At 36.7% G+C, this 21,624-nt stretch overlaps 1 protein-coding gene across 2 annotated transcripts in view; it reads left to right on the top strand.

Moving 5' to 3' along the window:
- The window catches only part of DPP10 (dipeptidyl peptidase like 10), a 1,380,361-nt gene that overhangs the window by 518,980 nt on the left and 839,757 nt on the right, over positions 1 to 21,624 (top strand). The gene's annotated exons all lie outside the window — the stretch shown is intronic.

The raw sequence follows: 21,624 nt of genomic DNA, 5'->3' as shown, positions 1-21,624 counted from the left end.
AGTTGTTCCCTCATATTTTTTATGCTACTGAGAGATCTGCATGTATTTTCATTATTATTTCTTTTTTCATTAGCTCAGTTTATCAGAATATAATATCCATTTTGATAGTGCCAAGTTTCACTTCTATTTTTCCTGATAAGACGATCACATTATCTTCTATAATACTGACCTAATACACATTTTTTCCAATTAATGAATCTCTTCTTGATATTATTTCAGTGGATCTTTTATAAAATTATCTGAGAGCCAATCTTTATATTCATGAGGTGGATTTCAGTTCTGTTATAATTATATAGTTGTTGTTAGCTTATTTCAAATAGTGTACCTCTGTGCTGTGGTTTTCTTTCTTTTTTATCTTTTTTATATTTTCTTGATTAGAAGAAATTTTCTTCAGTTAGTTTCAATTTATATATTGTTTTTCTTAGCCTTCTTTATTTCTCAACTGTTACAGGCACTCGTGTGTTTATTTTTCATAATCAATTTATAAACATACAATATAATTATATATGTGTATATATCTGTGTACCTATATCTACTACCTATTTATCTATCATAATCTTTTTTTTTTCTCCAAATAAGGAAAGTTCTTCAGCATTTTTGACTACTTGTCCTATTTCCTCTGCATGCCATCCCCATTCCAAAACAAGTTTTGTTGGATATCTGCATTTTGTCATTGCTTTGGTTGACATTAAAATTCCATAAGTTATTTACTTTTTCATATTCTCCATATTTATTTGCTTTTTGCTGCAGTAATTTCTTGAAAATCCTTTCAAAGAGGATTTTAAGAAGATAACGTTTTTGAGCCTGTATAATGCAAAAAACCACTTTATTTTTCAAAAATGACAATTCTGGTAGACATATATTTTAGGTTCAAAGTCATTTTTTTTTTTTTTTCCTGACAAGTACTTCTTTGTAGATGTAAGTATTTTCCCTCAGGAAGTTTTTAGAAAAAATTTTTTGGCTTTTGATGTTATTAAATTTAATTTAGTTACGTTCCAGAGTGCTCCCACCCTCACCCCCATCTCTATGGTTCAGTTTCATTAAAAAACAAAATTTAACTGAGCAAATTTTAATGATCTTATTGGCTTTATTCAATAATTCATGAATCATGCAGCATCCCATCTAGTAGACAGAAAGGAGCTCTAAGGAGCTGTACAAAATGAAAGATATTTATAGGCAAAAGGGAGCAGAAAAAGGAAGTTATACTAGCAAAAAGTGGATTTGCTGTGGCAAGGTCACTTTCCTTCGAGGGAGAGCAGGGGTCTACCGGTCCAATTACCTCACTAGTGCTGACCAGGTGATTCCCGACAACTGATTTGAGGTCCCATTTCTGTGAGAACCAAAGCTGTAATTAAGTTAAGTCCTGGTTTGGTGACAAAAGGCTTAGCATAAGTGACTCCATTTGGGGCTTGCTGTCTTGTTTTTTTTTTATTATTATTATGTTATGTTAATCACCATACATTACATCATAAGTTTTTGATGTAGTGTTCCATGATTCATTGTCTGCGTGTAACACCCAGTGCTCCATGCAGAACGTGCCCTCTTTAATACCCATTACCAGGCTAACCCATCCCCCGACCCGCCTCCCCTCTAGAAACTTCAGTTTGTTTTTCAGAGTCTGTAGTCTCTCATGGTTCGTCTCCTCCTCCAATTTCTGTCCCTTCATTCTTCCCCTCCTGCTATCTTCTTCTACTTTTTTTTTTTTTAACATATAATGTATTATTTGTTTCAGAGGTACAGGTCTGTGATTAAACAGTCTTACACAATTCACAGTGCTCACCATAGCACATACCCTCCCCAATTTCTATCACCCCGCCACCCCATCCCTCCCACCCCCCACCACTCCAGCAACCCTCAGTTTGTTTCCTGAGATTAAGAATTCCTCATATCAGTGAGGTCATATGATACATGTCTTTCCCTGATTGACTTATTTTGCTCAGCATAATACCCTCCAGTTCCATCCATGTCATTGCAAATGGCAAGCTCTCATTCCTTTTGATGGCTGCATAATATTCCACTGTATATATATACCACTTCTTCTTTATCCATTCCTCTGTCGATGGACATCTTGGCTCTTTCCACAGTTTGGCTATTGTGGACATTGCTGCTAGAAACATCGGGGTGCATGTACCCCTTCAGATCCCTACCTTTGTATCTTTGGGGTAAATACCCAGTAGTGCAATTGCTGGATCATATGGTAGTTCTATTTTCAACTTTTTGAGGAACCTCCACACTGTTTTCCAGAGTGGCTGCCCCAGCTTGCATTCCCACCAACAGTGTAGGAAGGTTCCCCTTTCTCCGCATCCCCGCCAACATCTGTCATTTCCCGACTTGTTAATTTTAGCCATTCTGACTGGTGTGAGGTGGTATCTCATTGAGGTTTTGATTTCGATTTCCCTGATGCTGAGCTATGTTGAGCACTTTTTCATGTGTCTGTTGGCCATTTGGATGTCTTCTTTGGAAAAATGTCTGTTCATGTCTTCTGCCCATTTCTTGATTGGATCATTTGTTCTTTGGGTGTTGAGTTTAAGAAGTTCTTTATAGATTTTGGATACTAGCCCTTTATCTGATATGTCATTTGCAAATATCTTTTCCCATTCTGTCAGTTGTCTTTTGGTTTTGTTGACTGTTTCTTTTGCTGTGCAAAAGCTTTTTATCTTGATGAGTTTCCAATAGTTCATTTTTGCCCTTGCTTCCCTTGCCTTTGGCAATGTTTCTAGGAAGAAGTTGCTGCAGCTGAGGTCAAAGAGGTTGCTGCCTGTGTTCTCCTTTAGGATTTTGATGGACTCCTGTCTCACATTTAGGTCTTTTAACCATTTTGAGTCTATTTTTGTGTACGGTGTAAGGAAATGGTCCAGTTTCATTTTTTTGCATGTGGCTGTCCAATTTTCCCAACACCATTTGTTGAAGAGACTGTCTTTTTTCCATTGGACTTTCTTTCCTGCTTTGTCGAAGATTAGTTGACCATAGAGTTGAGGGTGCATCTCTGGGCTCTCTCTTCTGTTCCATTGATCTATGTGTCTGTTTTTGTGCCAGTACCATACTGTCTTGATGATGACAGCTTTGTAATAGAGCTGGAAGTCCGGAATTGTGATGCCGCCAGCTTTGCTTTTCTTTTTCAACATTCCTCTGGCTATTCGGGGTCTTTTCTGGTTCCATACAAATTTTAGGATTATTTGTTCCATTTCTTTGAAAAAAGTGGATGGTATTTTGATGGAGATTGCATTGAATGTGTAGATTGCTCTAGGTAGCATTGACATCTTCACAATATTTGTTCTTCCAATCCATGAGCATGGAACGTTTTTCCATTTCTTTGTGTCTTCCTCAATTTCTTTCATGAGTATTTTATAGTTTTCTGAGTACAGATCCTTTGCCTCTTTGGTTAGATTTATTCCTAGGTATCTTATGGTTTTGGGTGCAATTATAAAGGGATCGACTCCTTAATTTCTCTTTCTTCTGTCTTGTTGTTGGTGTATAGGAATGCCACTGATTTCTGTGCATTGATTTTCTATCCTGCCACTTTACTGAATTCCTGTATGAGTTCTAGCAGTTTTGAAGTGGAGTCTTTTGGGTTTTCCACATAAAGTATCAGGTCATCTGCAAAGAGTGAGAGTTTGAGTTCTTCTGTGCCTATTCAGATGCCTTTTATTTCTTTTTGTTGTCTGATTGTTGTGGCTAGGACTTCTAATACTATGTTGAATAGCAGTGGTGATAGTGGACATCCCTGCTGCGTTCCTGACCTTAGGGGGAAAGCTCTCAGTTTTTCCCCATTGAGAATGATATTCGCTGTGGGTTTCTCATAGATGGCTTTTATGATATTGAGGTATGTACCCTCTATCCCTATCTTCTGAAGAGTTTTGATCAAGAAAGGATGTTGTACTTTGTCAAATGCTTTTTCTGCATCTATTGAGAGGATCATATGGTTCTTGTTCTTTCTTTTATTAATGCATTGTATCACATTGATTGATTTGTGGATGTTGAACCAATCTTGCAGCTCAGGGATAAATTCCACTTGGTCATGGTGAATAATCCTTTTAATGTACTGTTGGATCCTATTGGCTAGTATTTTGGTGAGAATTTTTGCATCCGTGGGATGGAATGTTCTGAATATACCTGTGAAGTCCACTTGGTCCAGTGTGTCATTTAAAGTCTTTATTTCCTTGTTGATCTTTTGCTTGGATGACCTGTCCATTTCAGTGAGGGGGTTGTTAAAGTCCCCCACTATTATTGTATTGTTCTTGATGTGTTTCTTTGCTTTTGTTATTAGTGAGCTTATATAATTGGCTGCTCCCATGTTAGGGGCATAGATATTTATAATTGTTAGATCTTCTTGTTGGATAGACACTTTAAGCAGGATATAGTGTCCTTCCTCATCTCTTATTACAGTCTTTGGTTTAAAATCTAATTTGTCTGATATAAGGATTGCCACCCCAGCTTTCTTTTGGTGTCCATTAGCATGGTAATTTGTTTTCCACCCCCTCACTTTCAATCTGGTGGTGTCTTTGGGTCTAAAATGAGTCTCTTGCAGACAGCATATCAATGGGTCTTGTTTTTTTATCCAATCTGATAGCCTGTGTCTTTTGATTGGGGCATTTAGCCCATTTACATTCAGGGTAACTATTGAAAGATAGGAATTTAGTGCCATTGTATTGCCTGTAAGGTGACTGTCACTGTATATTGTCTGTGTTCCTTTCTGGTCTATGTTGCTTTTAGGCTCTCTCTTTGCTTAGAGGACCCCTTTCAATATTTCTTGTAGGGCTGGTTTCATGTTTGCAAATTCCTTTAGTTTTTGTGTGTCCTGGAAGTTTTTTATCTCTCCTCTATTTTCAATGATAGCCTAGCTGGATAGAGTATTCTTGACTGCATATTTTTCTCATTTAGTGCTCTGAATATATCATGCCAGTCCTTTCTGGCCTGCCAGCTCTCTGTGGATAGGTCTGTTGCCAATCTAATGTTCCCACCATTGTAGGTTACAGATCTCTTCTCCCGAGCTGCTTTCAGGATTTTCTCTTTGTCTCTGAGACTCGTAAGTTTTACTATTAGATGTTAGGGTGTTGACCTATTTTTATTGATTTTGAGAGGGGTTCTCTGTGCCTCCTGGATTTTGATGCCTGTTTCCTTCCCCAAATTAGGGAAGTTCTCTGCTATAATTTGCTCCAATATACCTTCTGCCCCTCTCTCTCTTTCTTCTTCTTCTGGGATCCCAATTATTCTAATGTTGTTTTGTCTTATGGTATCACTTATCTCTTGAATTCTGCCCTCGTGATCCAGTAGTTGTTTATCTCTCTTTTACTCACCTTCTTTATTTTCCATCATTTGGTCTTTGATATCACTGATTTTCTCTTCTGCCTCATTTATCCTAGCAGTTAGAGCCTCCATTTTTTATTGCACCTCATTAATAGCCTTTTTGATTTCGACTTGGTTAGATTTTAGTTCTTTTATTTCTCCAGAAAGGGTTTCTCTAATAACTTCCATGCTTTTTTCAAGCCCAGCTAGTATCTTCAAAATCATCATTCTGAACTCTAGTTCTGACATCTTACTAATGTCCCTATTGATTAGGTCCCTGGCAGTTGGTACTGCCTCTTGTTCTTTTTGTTGAGGTGATTTTTTACATCTTGTCATTTTGTCTGGAGGAGAATAGATGAATGAGAGAACAAAATACTAACAGGATAACAACATCCCCAGAATATATACACTAAACAAATCAGAAAAGCCCTAAATCTGGGGGAAAAGAAAAGGAAAGAAAGAAAAAAGAAAAAAAAAAGAAAGAAAGAAAAAGATAAAAACAAACAAAAACAAAAAAAACCCCATAAAAACAGAATATGATCAAATATGATCAGGCTGGTGCATAGATCAGTGCCACACACTAGATTTTGGGTGTATTTTAGTCTGTTAGAAGAAAGTGCCTCCCAAAATTTTAAAGAAAGAAAAACTTATAGGAGCGCCTGGGTGGCTCAGTTGTTAAGTGGCTGCCTTCAGCTCAGGTCATGATCCCAGGGTCCTGGGATCGAGCCCCACGTCGGGCTCCCTGCTCAGCGGGAAGCCTGCTTCTCCCTCCCCCACTCCCCCTGCTTGTGTTCCCTCTCTCGCTGTCTCTCTCTCTCTGTCAAATAAATAAATAAAATCTTTAAAAAAAAAAAAGAAAGAAAAACTTATATATGTACAAAAATAAGGGTTAATACGATGAAGAGATGGAATATGACTGTAAAGATGAAAATTATAAAAGATTTTATAAAAAGAATTGATAAGTTGGTTGAAAAAATAAAGAAGAGGATTTAAAAAAAAAAGGGAGAGAATGTGATCAGGCAGGAGACTAGAACAAAGCCATACACTAGAGATTTAGGGTATATTTGGATCTGTTAGAAGAAACTGTATCCCAAATTTTAAAGAGAGAACAACTTACATATATATATATACCAAAAATAAGGGTAACTACTATGAAGGGATAGAATATGACTCTAGAAATGAAAAATAAAAAAGATTTTTTAAAAAAAGGGATTGATAAGATGTTGGTTGAAAAAGGGACTAAAATTTTCAAAAAAAGAATGTTAAAAAAAATTAACTTTGAAAGACTAAAGAATTATGGGAAAAAAGCCATGAATTCTATGTGCATTATTCCCCTAGCGCTGGAATTCTGCCATTCTCATTAATGGGTAAACTTGGTCTTGGCTGGCTGTTCTTGCTGATCTTCTGGGGGAGGGGCCTGTTGCCGTGGTTCCCAAATGTCTTTGCCAGAGGCGGAATTGCTCTGCCCTTGCCTGTCCGAACTATGTAATCTGCTCGGGTTTGCTCTCGGTAGCTTTTGTTCCCTGCAAGCTTTCCATACAGCTTTGAAGGACGAGAGTGAAAATGGCGGCTTCCCAATCTCCACCCTGGAGGAGCCGAGAACTTGGGGCCCCGCTCCTCAGTGGGCCCCCAGAGAAAAGCAGTCAATCACCCCTGACTCCCCGGTCTCTGGCCGCACTCTGTGCTCACCCGGCCTGTGACCCAGCGTTTCTGTCTCTGGCACCCGACCCTGTGTGGAGTCTCCAAACCCAGCAGATCCCTGAGGTGCGCTCCTGTCCGCTCCTCCCGGGGGGAGGAAGGGGAGTCTCCCCGGATCTGCCGCTTGTTGGGTCCCTGCTGGAGGAGCAGTGGCCCGACACTGCTGCGGATCATGGTTTATGGCAACCCCGAGCTGAGAGGCCACTCCTCAGCTCCCTCTCTGCAGGGATACCTCCATCTCTCCGATACCAGGGAGCTCTGCCACACTCAGGCACCCCCGGTCTTTCTGTGACCCCAAGGGTCCTGAGACCACACTGTCCCAGCGAGTGTTCCACCCCCTGCTTAGCCACTGGAGCGACGTTCCTCAGCAGAGCAGACTTCTAAAAGTTCCGATTTTGTGCTCCACGGCTCTATCACTTGCCAGAAGCGGCGGACAGAGGCCCCCTCCCCCACCATCTATCCTCCCAAATATCGCCTCGGATTCACTTCTCCACACGTCCTACCTTCCAGAAATGGTCGCTTTTCTGTTCAGAGAGTTGTTGCTATTCTTTTCTTCGATCTCCTGTTGAGTTCATAGGTGTTCAGAATGGTTTGATCCCTATCTAGCTGAATTCCTGGGACCAGATGAAATCCAGGTCTCCTACTCCTCCACCATCTTGCTCCTCCCCTGTTTTTAACAGTATATTATGAACCCTTTTAATCTGTGGTCTTAGTTCTGAAAAAATCTTCGTCATTATTTTCTCAAATATTCTTCTCATTATTTCTTCTCTCCTGGGACTATTATTAAATGAATATTAACATTTCTCCTTATATCCTTTGTATCTCTTACATTACCTTTTCTCTCATTATTTATATTTGTTTATCTTTGCGTTCTGGGAGAGTTCCTGAATTTAATGGTTCAGCTCACTAGTTTGTTCTTTAGTTGAATTCATCTGGCCATGTTACCCATCAGTAAATTAATTTCTTCTTTTTCTTTCTTTTTTTTTTTTAAGATTTTATTTATTTATTTGACAGAGAGACAGAGAGAGAGGGAGCACAAGCAGGGGGAGTGGGAGAGGGAGAAGCAGGCTTCCCGCTGAGCAGGGAGCCCAATGCGTGGCTCAATCCCAGGACCCTGGGATCATAACCTGAGCCGAAGTCAGACACTTAACCACTGAGCCATCCAGGCTCCCCTCTTCTTTTTCTTATACTTATCATTTCTCTTTGGGTTTTCTTTAAAATTGTTTTTACTTAATATTTCCAATAGTACTCCTTAATTTTATAAGGATATTGATATTGCTTCTGGAGATTTTAGGAAGAAAGTTAAATGCTTCAGAACAGAGGGCCTAGAATATCAAAATATGAGCTAAACCACTTTCAATTTTCCCTCCTCACCCTCCATTGACCATCTTTTTCCCTCAGGAATTTTTTTTTCTTTTTTTTTTTTTTTTTTTACTATTTATCCAGTACTGTGGTTCTTCCATGGAAGGAGAGATTTTGCTGGAAGTATATCTATGTCTGTTAACCACTTTCCACCCCACTTGGGCTCTAGGGCTTCTTAAACTTGAGTGCTCATCAGAAGCTCCTGGCAAGCTTGTTAAAACAGATAATTTAGCCCCACTACAGAGGTTTTGGTTCACAAAGGCCCTAGTGGTTGGGGCCCACGAGTTTGCATACTAAGGTATTACCCCAAATTCTCTGGTTTGAGTTGGGCTAGTCTTAATGTTTTTGTTTCTGTTTGCATTCTCTTTTTCAGTGCTAAGGAAAGAGACATTGATTCACCCACTGCGGTGACCAATGGGGGTTGGGGAGAAGGAGGAAACAATATGAGAATTCTGCCCCAGCTTCAGCTCTGGACCACTGTGTAGTTTCTCCCATGTAGATACCCAATTATCTTTAATCTCTCCAAAGGACTTTTCACAGTTTTAATGTGAGTGTCTGTGGTCCATCAAATTCCTTGTTTCTCTGTGACATCTCCCTGTAGAGTAGATTTCAACAACCTGTGTTGGTTCATCATCTTTTCAAAAATCTGAAGGTTAATGTAATTTAAAGGAGATCCTGAAAAAGCCATTGAATGGCATGTTCATATATCCATATGCCATTCCATTTCTTTGATAATCACTTGAATTTAAGTGGCCTTTCCTAGCTATCCATAGCTACAGTAATGTAAATTCAACCCTATTTTGTCTACATCAAACAATGTATTTCAATTGTCTTATTTCTTTCAACATCTTTACAAGCCTTTTGTCATTATTGTCAAATTGCCAAAATGACTGCTCTATGTGAGCAAAGGAGCAATAATTTGAATTTTTTTTTGAATATAGCACTTTGAGTAATTTTTAGATTCTAACATCTGTACTAAGAAAACCTCTGAGTTCGCTATCCACACAGTGTGTAGATAGCACCCTGTTTAGTTACTTAGTTTCTAAAAGGACAATATTAACAAAAATAAAAGATACATTTCTTCAGAGCCTGAAAGATTTTGCCAAATTGGTGACAAGATTTCAAAAACTGAAAAATGTTGGAGTCTTTTCAAAGACTGAAAAATAAATGACATGGAAAAACAATATATGACAATGAGACAGATGTGAGCTCATATCTGGTAATGAGGGTCCATAGACTACTTATTTGGTGGGTTGGACTAACATTTATATTTATGTCAATCCTATGGATTATAAGGAAAGCATCTCTTGTTGGGATGACAATAACAAGATACAATTCTATAATGAAATCTAATTGTTATTAGCTATTGCACTGGAATGTCAATGAGAGGCTGCTTTGTTCAAAAGCTGGCATTGGCAAAGTTATTAAATTGGTTGGTTCATCAGGGAATATAGTACATTAGTGAGGTATTCAGCTGTGACAGAGTATATGTATTAGAAAGCATGCCTTTGTAGGTTTCCAACATCATAAATCAAAGTAAGATTTAGTACGAAACACTCACAGGAAGGGGCGATCGTATATTTTACAAAGTTTAGCTCAAGTGAGCTAAACCTTCAATCATATTTGAGTTAGTATTTCATTTTTATAATTTGCTTCATACTATTGTCATGTTTATTGTATTTGGTTCCTGTACAGGGAACTTTATAAAGATGATGAACATGATAACTGAGTGATAAAAAGATGATCCCTGCAGATTTCTATTGAGTTTCCTCTGTGCTTGGTAAATAAATTGTATGTTTTTTTTTTTACTTTTAATTATATATGCTTAAAAAGTGATCATAATCAACCAACTTTGCATTTATTTCCCAGGGTGCTTCCATAAGTAATTACTCTAGGTTATTAGAAGTAAATCTAAATATTGCAAAATACCCTAAAGCTACACTGAAAATGAAGGGTTTTAATAATGAGAGGACTTTTTTTTTTTAGAGTAACAAAATAAGAGATTTATTTTCTTATACTATTCCAGCTCAAATACCTCCTTCTTTTACTTTTATCAAGTCTTCCCTGGTTTTTCCGATCTGAATTAATATCACTATTTTGGATTATATTACTTTCCTTTGCACTAATTAGAGCTCTGAACCCATTTGGCTAATATTAGAGTTTTCACATACTCATCTCTTCTACTGTTATGTTTGCCTGTTGAGAATAGGAAGCATACCTGATAAATTTCAATACTACCTTCTCTTCCCCCTAAAATACCAACAGACTCTTAAAGTCTCAATATTTGTTGTAAGTAAATTGATATTTATATGACATTATTATAGGACTTAGTACAATCTTATCAAATACATGTTTGGATTAGCAATCCATATTACATCAAAACAGTATTCCTTAAATATTAATTGATATAAGTAGTTTACTATGATTAGAGATATGAACATATTAGTTACCAAACTAACATATAACATCTCAATAGAAGATATTTTGGGAGGACTATAAAAATCAAGTAAATACATAATAAATATACATTGTATATGAAAAAGTTCCCATGGGTCAGTTTTTAAATATAAGTGGATATATATATAAATTACATTATTATATAAACATGCATATATATCTATAGAAATAATATAAATGCATTTACAAGAAACATAAACATACAGAACAAACTTTCTGTATTCAGCAGTACATCCTCATGCAAGTACACATAAACACACCATTCCTGTAATTCCCGTATAAGATGTAAGTATGTTAAAAACAGTGTGATATGCTAGTGTAATAGCCGTAAGATTTGAGAATTGAATTCTAGACTCAGCTGGAACAATAGTCCTTTAGGAAATTATCTATTTTCTCTGTTCTTAAATATCTTACCTTGTAAAATTAGTGAATGAAACTCTCTGATCTCTAAAATATCTGTGCCAAATGGGAAAGTCTGGTCTGGCCCTAAATATGCCTAAGGTTACTATGTTATTAACACTGTGCTAGGAGCTCTTGGTGTCTGTGTGTTTGGACATGTTCATGAGGTCCACGTGGATAAAGGGGTAGTGAGATAGGAAACACACAAGATACACACTGTCCTTAAAGAATGATAATTTTGCTGGTATATATCTAGGTGCATAGAACTTTCCCAATGAATAGCTATGACGTGCCTCATGTGCTTAGGTTCTCTGGCCAAGCATAGCCTTTTACGAGGTGTCTGCCATCCAAACTGAGACTTAGAGGACAGAAGGAGTCATTCCTCTTTCTTGGCACCAGGTAAAGCAAACTATGTGTGAGGCAAGGTAGAGCTGGCCGAGTTTTTTTGTTGTTTGTTGTTGCTGTTTTGTCCTACATCTCTGTAGGTTATTGGGAGGGAATACCCAGGGGCCCAGCAATCCAAAAATCTTTTATAAAAAACATTAAAATCTTAAACAATTTATGCAAACTTAAAAAAAAAAAATTCAATCTTGCTTGAGATAGTAAAACGATAGAATTGTAGACCTGCAGGGAACATCTGCATAACTGCAGCCCAGCGGTTTCCAAAGTCTGCACTATGGAACTTTTCTGCTCAGTATAGCAATCTCATGAAACATTTACTTAAAATGATGTTAATAAAATCTATCTTTTTCATTATATTTAAAATTATAATTGAAAAAGGGCACGACTTCAAATGAATTGCAAACACAAGTTTAACGTATTGGGCACTATCGATATTTAATGACTTTTGCTCAGTTTGACTTTTTTGTCTTCTGAGTATGAAGTCTTCAAAATAAAGCTTTCCTTACTCATCCATCTGTGTGCATGTGAGCATTCGCACGAGCAGTTTGTCATGTTTATTTAGAAAGGTTGTAGTTCGGTGTCAGTATTATTCCAAATCAAGACCTCCACGTGTGTATTTCATAAACTTATGAAGACAAATATCCTCTTACAGCATGCACGTGTCATACTTAAATTGAATTCTAGGTAAAGTTTGAACACAACTTTTTGGTATGTGCTATAATTATAATTAATAAGAGATTGTTCAACAAAAAGTAAATACAAAGCATTGATCATCTCACTAAGTCTGTATTGCAGAAAATTTTAAGGTTTATTATTTGGTATACTCTGATTCAGCCTTTGCGTTTATGATGAATAATGTGATTTGTTTTGGAATTTTCAAGCAACAAAACTCAAATTCTAGAATCATTTAATTGAAAAAGGATATTAATTACAAATCGTACTGCAACTATTTATTTGTATGAATCAGGATTTTTTTAGAATTGTCCAACCAAAGCAAAATATAGAAATAAAATAATTCATGATGCTGTTATGACTTTTACTGTGATTCACAACTTTCAATTTTGAATAGTTGTGATTTACAATTTTTTGAATTTTGAGGTTATTATAATAGCCTCATTGAATTGAATGCTTTTAACTAAACATGTAATAAATTTGACATTATCCGATGATTTTGTAGTTTTAAAATGTTGCTTCTCTGTTTTACATATTTGAGCTTCATAAAGGGAATGCTTTTTTAAAATTTGCACAGTTGAAAATATTTGTCACTCACTGAGCTAGGTCACCCTGCTCTTCCTCTCAACCATGCTAGAGGTAAAGCAACTGGTGTTCAGATGGGGAAGGAGACTCTCACAGAGACTTTTACAGACTAGTATTTTTGTGTTTTGTCTGTTTTTTAGTTAGGGTGTTATTTTTTTAACAATTTTATTGAGATATTATTCACATTCCATGTAATTCACCCATTTAATGTATATAATCCAGCGTACCTGGCTGGCTCAGTTGGTAGAGTATGTGACTCTTGATCTCGGGGTTGTGAATTTGAGCCCCACATTGGGCGTGCAGATCACTTAAAAATAAAAAGCTTTAACAAAAAAAGAAAAAATAAAGTGTACAATCCAATGATTATAAGTATATTCACAATCACTAATCTATTTCCTGCCTCTATGGATCTGCCTGTTCTGGATATTTCATATAAATGTGTGACTTTTTGTGTCTGGCTCCTTTCACTTAACATAATGTTTTCAAGGTTCATCCATGTAGCATATATCAATACTCATTCCTTTTTATTGCCACATAATTTTCCATTGTTATTGTATATAATATTTTGTTTATTCATGTATCAGTTGATAGGTATTCTGTATTGTTTCCACCTTTTGGCTATTATGAATAATGCTGCTTTGAACATTTATGTATATGTTTTATTTGGAATATGGTTTCATTTCTCCTGGGTGTACACCTAGGAGTGGAATTTCTGGGTCTTATAGTAACTGTATTTTTAAAACTTTGAGGAACTACCAAGCTGTTTTTCCAAACTGGCTACTATATTTGTATTCCCACCATGTATGGGAGGATTCTGTTTTCTCCACATCTTCATCAACACATGCTATCTTTTATTTTTATTGTATTATTATTATTATTATTACTATTAAAATTCTTAGGGGTATGTAGTGGTCTGCATTATGGCTTTGATATGTGTTTCCCTAGTTACTACAGATATCAAACAAACAAAAAAATAAACAAACATAAATAAATAAATAAATAAATATATCAAACAGCTTTTCATGTGCTTATTGGCCATTTGTATATCTTCTTTGAAGAAATGTCCATTCAGATCCTTTGCCCAACTTTAAATCAAATTATTTATCTTTTGTTATTGAGTTCAAGACCAGCAGTGTATGAGAGTTCTACAGATGAGTTTAAATTGTGGTTATCTTTTTTTGTGTAACGTATATACCTCATTTCTATTTAGAAAAAAAAAAAATTAACCAGGAGTGTCGTGCTAAGCAATATTCATCATATAGGTGAATACCTAGCAAGAATGTATCAATTGCTCATACTACTATTTGAAGATATATAACTCCATCTCCTTGCCAGCTGGTATTTCAGTGCCTTTTCAAAGGCCAGGTATTTAGTGTTTTATGAACTTTCACTCTAAAGAAGAAGGAAAGTGAAAATGAAGATGTTGTTACTATGGCTCTCATTAACGAAAGCCTATTTCTAAAAGAAAATTTTACAATAAATAATAGAGGACTATGCATTTAGAAATCCAGTGTCTTTGATGTGCAGCAAGTATTTTGTTCATATACACTTTTGTTGGATGGGATATTATGAGTTATCTGTGGGTGTAACTGATGGAAAACTAAGGTATTGGAATATTCTCTGTGAAGCTAATGTTTTTTACAGCTGTTAATTTTACTCACTTAAGAAAATATAAACAATTTTATCATGCATTAATTTCAAGTAGCTAGACCATGACAAAACTAAAATATGATTTTGCATTTTTAGCTTATACAGGTAGAATCTCATTATCTAGCCTCAAGACCATTTAAATGAAAAACGGTTGCAGTCATAATAACACTCTGCACGGTGGTGATGGGTCATATCCATACAGTTTCTGCTCCAGTGAAATCCCATTTTAAGAAAATACTGTATGCTCTTCACTCACTGGACATTCATTGTAATGGAATGTCATCTGTATAACCAATATGAATTGTAATTTTCTGTCAAGTGGACATATGTTGAAGTATAGGTGAGTTTGAGAAAGATTCTGTACATGGTAACTGACCAATGTGTTTTTTTGGCTATGAAGCTCAAACAGGTTCACTGGGTAGCAGTGGTTGGTATCCTATCAAAAACAGACAATCCATTCTAACTAAAGGTTTTCTCTTTTTTTTTTTTTACTGTTTTATATTTGAGCAGACAGAATCAAAATAACGTAAAATATGTGATATCTGCGAAGCGATGACTCTATGTGCTTTTACAACACCTTGTAAGATGTAATCAGAGAATTTTTCACACTGGATTTGTATTTTTGTGTGTGTTTGTGTGTTTGAATGTGTGTGTATGTGAATGAGTGTGTTTCACAAAAACCTGAGAAATAATTAAGGGTGTAGAATGTGTGGTTTATCTTCATTTTGCCAGCACTTAATAGTGTCCAGCATATGAAAAGTTCTCAATTCTAGCACATGAGTTCATTAGTAGGGCTGCTGCTGAATGAATACTATTCCTACTATTGATAACTATTATTTATTGAGTGCTAATTATATGCTATGATCTTTGTCCTTTAACTCATTAAACCCTACATATTTGTATAATATCAGTACTCTTATTATCCCAATTTTACCAGTGGAAAAAAATGGGGTCAGAAAAAATAATGCTGGGAAGAGGTTAAATATCCTTTAATCAAGGTGGATTTTTTGGCTTATTTTTGTATTTGTGTATTGGTCTGTGTGTATGCTTTGCATATATAGTTTCTTCAGAAAATGTGGAGGTAGGGAGTTAGGACCTAGTGTGTGTTTCAAGAATAAGTTACAGTTAGTGGGATTTCACCACATGAGAATTTATTCTATCCCTCGTGCGTTGCTAGGGGAAGGAGAGTGGGAATGTACACTTGATTTTTTAGTTCAAGCATCTAAGAAGAAAGATCACATCTTTTATTTGCCTTTTTGCTCCAAACCCACATTACAAAGCTTGTCCAAAGTGAATACTCACTAAAGATTATTGATAGGCAGTCTACCTGCCACACATCGTCTTTGTTAAGTGAATCATAATGAAAATACTTCAGGTTATGATGTCTGCCCTTTGAGAGAAAGAGAATTTAAAGTAACCACAGGCTTTCTCAGCCTGCTGGAGATATGAATCTCTTGGCACCTATTAGCATAATCTACTTATGGAAGAGACATAAACGTGGAGCCGAAGACCAGCAAAATGATTTGCTGGGCACTATTGTTGAGCCCTAATTTAAATCACTTGGTTTTCTCCATTATTATTCCAAAGCCTCATCTGAATCCTTCTGATGCTAAATGTACTTTATAGGCACAATATATTTTCATAACTTGCAAAATCTTCAATGTAAGATTTATATATCTTCAGTGAGATGGATGAGAATAATTACTTTGAGTCTTGTTAAGTTCCTTCAAGCAATGCTGTTACAAATTTGTATAATAGAAAGAATTAAAATGTCACAAGATATATTTCTGAGTATAACAACCTTAGCATTTAAAAACATTCTTAAGCACACTGTTCCCTTAAACAAAAATCCATGGATTATCTTTGCATATATTTACACACGAGGACAGTATGGTTTTCCTGAAACTGTTACTTAACACCTGGAAATACTGAAAGCCAGATATCAGGTTCACTGGAAATGTGATTGCTTTATGTGGAGGCAAATACCTCACCACAGTCACAAGGGCGCTGTCGTTTTAAACAGCCAATGTGAAATCATGTGAAATCATGGCCACCGGTTTCTGAATAAAGTTGACAAGAAAGGACACAAATTTCAGCTTCCATCAAAAGAAACGCAATTCAAAATGCATGCCCTTATAATAGTTAGTAGAACCATTTTTTTTATTCATAAGAAAGTCTTGTGTCAAAGAAAGGCTTTCGTTAAGTGATATCCTCCTCTAAATACAGATGCTGAGACTTACATGCAAGGAAAGAGGCGATAGTCACATAATATGGCATAATTGTATTTGCAGTGAGGAAACCAGCCAGAGCCAGAAACTCTTTGCTTCATTGAACATTTGGATGCTTGCTGAGCTACCATCTTTAGAAATGCGTAATTTGTTGTGCCTGATGTCAGTCTCATTTCACTTACACTTAAAAATGCATTCATTTATTCATTGCATATTTACTGAGCCTGTAGTGTGCCAGGCACCGGTCTAGGCTACACAGGTGGAGCAGCAAACAGAACGTATAAAGACCCCTGCCCTCCTAGAGTTTATTTGCTAGTGAGGGAGACAAGACGAACAGGTAAATCCCAGCCCAACATTTGGTCTTTACTCCATGTGGATGAGCAGGCACTGATGAAGTATACGGAACAGAAGAGTGACACAAAGCGACTCAGTTTTAATAGGCATTCCCTGGCTGCTTTGTGGAGTTCAGACTGAGGGAGAAACAGGGAGCCTCCTCTAATAGTTCAGTGAAGAGAGAGTGGCTTGGACCAGGGTGGCAACAGTGCAAGTGGCAAGAAGTAAATCAGGTTGCCCATATGCCTTGAGGGTAGAGATCATAAATCTGAGTGTTAGTCAGACCAATGCAAATATTTGAAAATGCAGATTCCTTATGCAGAGAAGCAAGGGGAAAATACACCGTCTTCATTTTCAACTCATTTTATATATCCTCTCCATCAAAAATTTCAGTATGGATTATTTTATTTAAGTCAGACAAAGATCAAGATATGAATTCTATATGATGATAAGTGTCCAGGTAGCTTACTGTGTGTAGATTTTCATTCTCTTCAGGTTATGTTTAATTGTTCCAAGTCATGGAAACAGACCTGACTTTGCAGATGGTTTCACAGATTACAGCCACGGTCTCACATTATCAGAGAAGTTCTTTGAGTCTTGAGTAGAGAGTACATATTAATACAGATACAAGCATGTTAGGGGAAGATTTTTCCTTTCAAATTAAGGAAGAATGGTTAAGGTTATTGTGCATGTTAAGGCTGTTTCAGGTTAGGGTGGTGTGTGGTCTGTTGATTTTGCTATAAATATATTTAAAGGGATAAAGCACAATGTTGTCCAAGAAGAACACTCTGGCAGCTTATGGGTCTTAATGGTGCCTACACAATAAGGAAGAGAAAGTCAACAGATTTCTGCCACTGCAGACATGAAACAAAGTTTTACTTCATAATTCTCTTAAGAAAATTGAATTCATGGCAGGATAAGGGTCCAGGAGTCAGGAAAGCTGAACGATTCAGGGGACAAGGGAATTGGTTGCTGGTACAACTGTTGTCTCATGACAATGAGGGGATAGCAGGTCAGTGACAACAACATGTGTGAGCTGCTCCCTAACTCCTGCTCCCCAGACCTCCCATGAGAATCTCTAGTGGCCCTTTATAACTGAAAACATATAGGAAAGAAAATCCTAGAAAATGTAGTGCAGCGTAGCCACACATTTAGGCATGTGAGACCAAGAGCAGAAAAATTAGGCTTAAGTCATAACTTCACTAATTGCATGGAGCCATATAACCACACTGTGCTTATTTCCTTAATCGGTAAAATCTGGTAAATAATGGATAGTTGTGAAGATTAATGTAAATGCTGTGTGTTGAACTTATTAAAACAGTGACTGATTCTGACAAGTGAAAACACTGATGTTATTTATTTATTTCCTATTAAAAAAGCAATGGACATAATTTATTTCTTAATTTTTTAATAGTAAAATAACATTCTTCTAAACAGTATGTAAACTGGAGTTAAAATATTCCTGAGACTCCTAAAATATCTGTTTAAAAACAATAGTCTTTTATTAGTAAAGTTAAAATATCAGATGAGAATTTTTCAAGGTATAACTAATATGCACACTATTTTAATAAATGATATTTAAAATCACAACATAGAGACCATTGAGGGAATCCAGATTTCTCATCTTTTCTGAAAAAAAAAAGAAGGATAATTTGTTGTGAGAAGAATGCCTAAGGAAAAAGTTAAAACCCACAGATCCATTCATTAGATTGAATACACAAGAAGTAGGTTGGGGGGCGGGGTGTTTGTAACACACATACAACCAGAGATGTAAAATTTATATGCCACACTAAAACACCACATTATAGATTCCCTTTTCTCCATAACCAGGCTGATGCTCTGTGCAAATGTAAATATAGTTATTAAAGCTCTTGGTGCAGCAAAAAGCAAAGGAATTCAGAGAAAGTGCTGTCCTCAGCTCTCACCTGGCTGCCTCAGCAGGTGGGCTGAGCTTGAGAGCCCACAGGACTGACCTGAGTCCTCCAAGAAAGCAGTGAGGGGATGATTGAAACTGTCAGTCTTGGTCACCAGGGGTTTGCTGAAGATCAAATCCTGAGGACCCAGCAGAGCTGCATAGATAAATGAAAAGTGGAGTGTTTAAAGCAGAGACCTAGCAGAGCTGAGCTAGGGCAGGGTTTTTCAGAGGTGAGGCTAGTCCTTTGTCTTAGTCTCTGTGGGCCCCTATAACAAAATGCCATAGACTGGGTGGCTAATAAAGAACAGAAATTTATTTCTCATAGTTGTGGAGACTGGTAAGTCCAAGGTCAAGGCAACAGCAGATTTGACGTCTAGTGAAGGCCCATGTCCTCAGTCATAGATTCCCATCTTTTTGCCACATTCCACGGAAGCAGCAAAGTCGGCAGAGGATAAGAGCACACTTAGGATGGACGTGTTGGGGAAAGCCGGTAGAGGCTCTTTGCTGAGTGGTTGTAGTTTCTCAGTGGAATATGAAGCTGAGACTAAGGCTAGTACTGAGATTCTAAGGACATAGTAGATGGTGAGAGAGTGAGGGAGAGAATGGACTAGAAGAATATGGCAGATTGCCAGACTGCACTGTGGGCCCACTGGAAGTCGGTACTGGGAAATTAGTGTCTCGGTCATCACTGTCTTGTACTTTTCTCAAGTTATCTATCTTCAACTGTGAAATGCAGATAAAGTGTAATCAGGGGTCTGGCTTTAACCAGATGTCTTGTGTATCAAAATAAGTGCAATGAAATATGGGGTTGGGGGCAAGGCAGTGAGAGCATATGCAAAGGAGTGGGTATGACTAATTGTTTAAGCAAACAAAGTAAGAAGGAAAATGGAAAAAGGAGGGAATGGGTGGTAAAAAGGAAGGATGGTGAAAGCTGAGAGATCTGTACATAGCAGGGGGTAAAAGGATTATCTCTATGTTTTCAAAGCTTCTCATTGGTCCTAAGGCCCACTGGTCTTAGTTATTACATCTGCTACAATGTCTTCAGCTTCTTTTTATTCTTATTGGCACTGCTTTATTTCATGTTATCATAATCATTATTCCAGGGGCATTTTCCTTGCCTCTAATCCAGTACCAATCAAAGTATGGTTCACAGACCAGTAGCATGAATATACTTGGGAGCTTATTAGAAATGCAAATTCTTGGGCCTCAACTCAGGCACACTGAATAAGAATCTCTAAAAGTGGGGCTCACATGATTCTTTATGCACATAGCATGTGAAAATTACTGCCCTGGCTGCAACATATTCCTGCCCAACTCTCCAAGCGATTTTCCAAATAAGCATACCTCATTATGTCACGTTGCCTCTCAAAATTTTTCACTGGGTCCTCTTTACCTAAAGCATAACCTCTAAAATTCTTTACTTAGTCTATTTCCTTAACTCGTCTTATGTCAAGCTTTTGTTTTTCCATATCTTCACGCCTTAACCTCTGCTATTCTGTTTGCCCTGAATGGGCTTCCCTATCTTGCTACATAGACAGAAACAAATATGATTCAGTCTTCATGTGTAAGCTGAGACCTTCCCTGGTTCCCCTATGTCAGCTTGGGTGACCTTCCTTCTTTGCTTCCATTGGACTGTATATAGACTTCTGTTTTAATAGGCATCTCATAATCTCATTATTTTTTGCATTTATTACTCTCCTCAATAAAGAAGGGTCCTTGATGGTAAGGATGTTTTTCTTTTATCTTTGTAGGGTAGCATCTAAAACAGTTATTAAGCATTCACTATATATTCTTGAAGGATGAGTGACTGAATGAGTTATTCCAGAGTGAAATGGTTTCTGAATTCAGATGCTGTGCCATATCCACATCTGATTCACAACGATTTATTATGTGTTATGCACAGCCAGAAATAATGAACAATCTGTTTATAGAACACATTTCTTTGTACCAGGTCATTTATGACTGTATTAAATAATAAAATATTCATAATGCTTTCATTCTTCATATGTTAAAACCAACATTTACTAATTTTTCAGTAAGACTGTGTGATTTGAGTGAATTATTTTTTCTTGAACTATATGGAATTTGTTCCAAGTATTCAGATTCTTTCCCCAAGAGTACTCTTGTGGTCCCTAGAAATATTTGCCTATTCCTTTAACAGGGCAATACAACTAGTCTTGTGGTTGTATAGCAGGTTTTCCAATTTGAACAATGATTGAAGCCATGATAATGACCTCATAAATTTCATGTTCTGGACAACTGAGCCAACCAGGCCCATTCAGATTTGTTATGCAGTCCATTTCATGGGGCCATACTAAGCAAACACTTTATTGTTAATCTTCAACAGCTGGGCCAACTGACACATTTAAACTAATGGTAAGATATTCTTAGGCATAGGAGATATAAAATGGCAAATGATTAATTTTTGAATATCTATATCCAATAGCATAGCTTAAGTCATTTTGTTTGTTTGTTTGTTTAATGTTGGTGAATTAGTAAAATCCTCTGACAGGTAAACCACCAAAGATTTTAGGGTTAGTTTCAATACTTTTGGCTCATGTAATATACTTTTCAAATAGTAATGCAGACTCATATTGGCCTTGAATTATTACAATAAATGTGTTACTTCTTTAAGAA

This window comes from Halichoerus grypus, chromosome 4, assembly GCF_964656455.1.
Source record: "Halichoerus grypus chromosome 4, mHalGry1.hap1.1, whole genome shotgun sequence".
NCBI classification, from domain to species: domain Eukaryota; kingdom Metazoa; phylum Chordata; class Mammalia; order Carnivora; family Phocidae; genus Halichoerus; species Halichoerus grypus.
The sequence above is the reverse complement of the archived record's forward strand: the minus strand, read 5'-3'. Positions and strand labels throughout refer to the sequence as shown.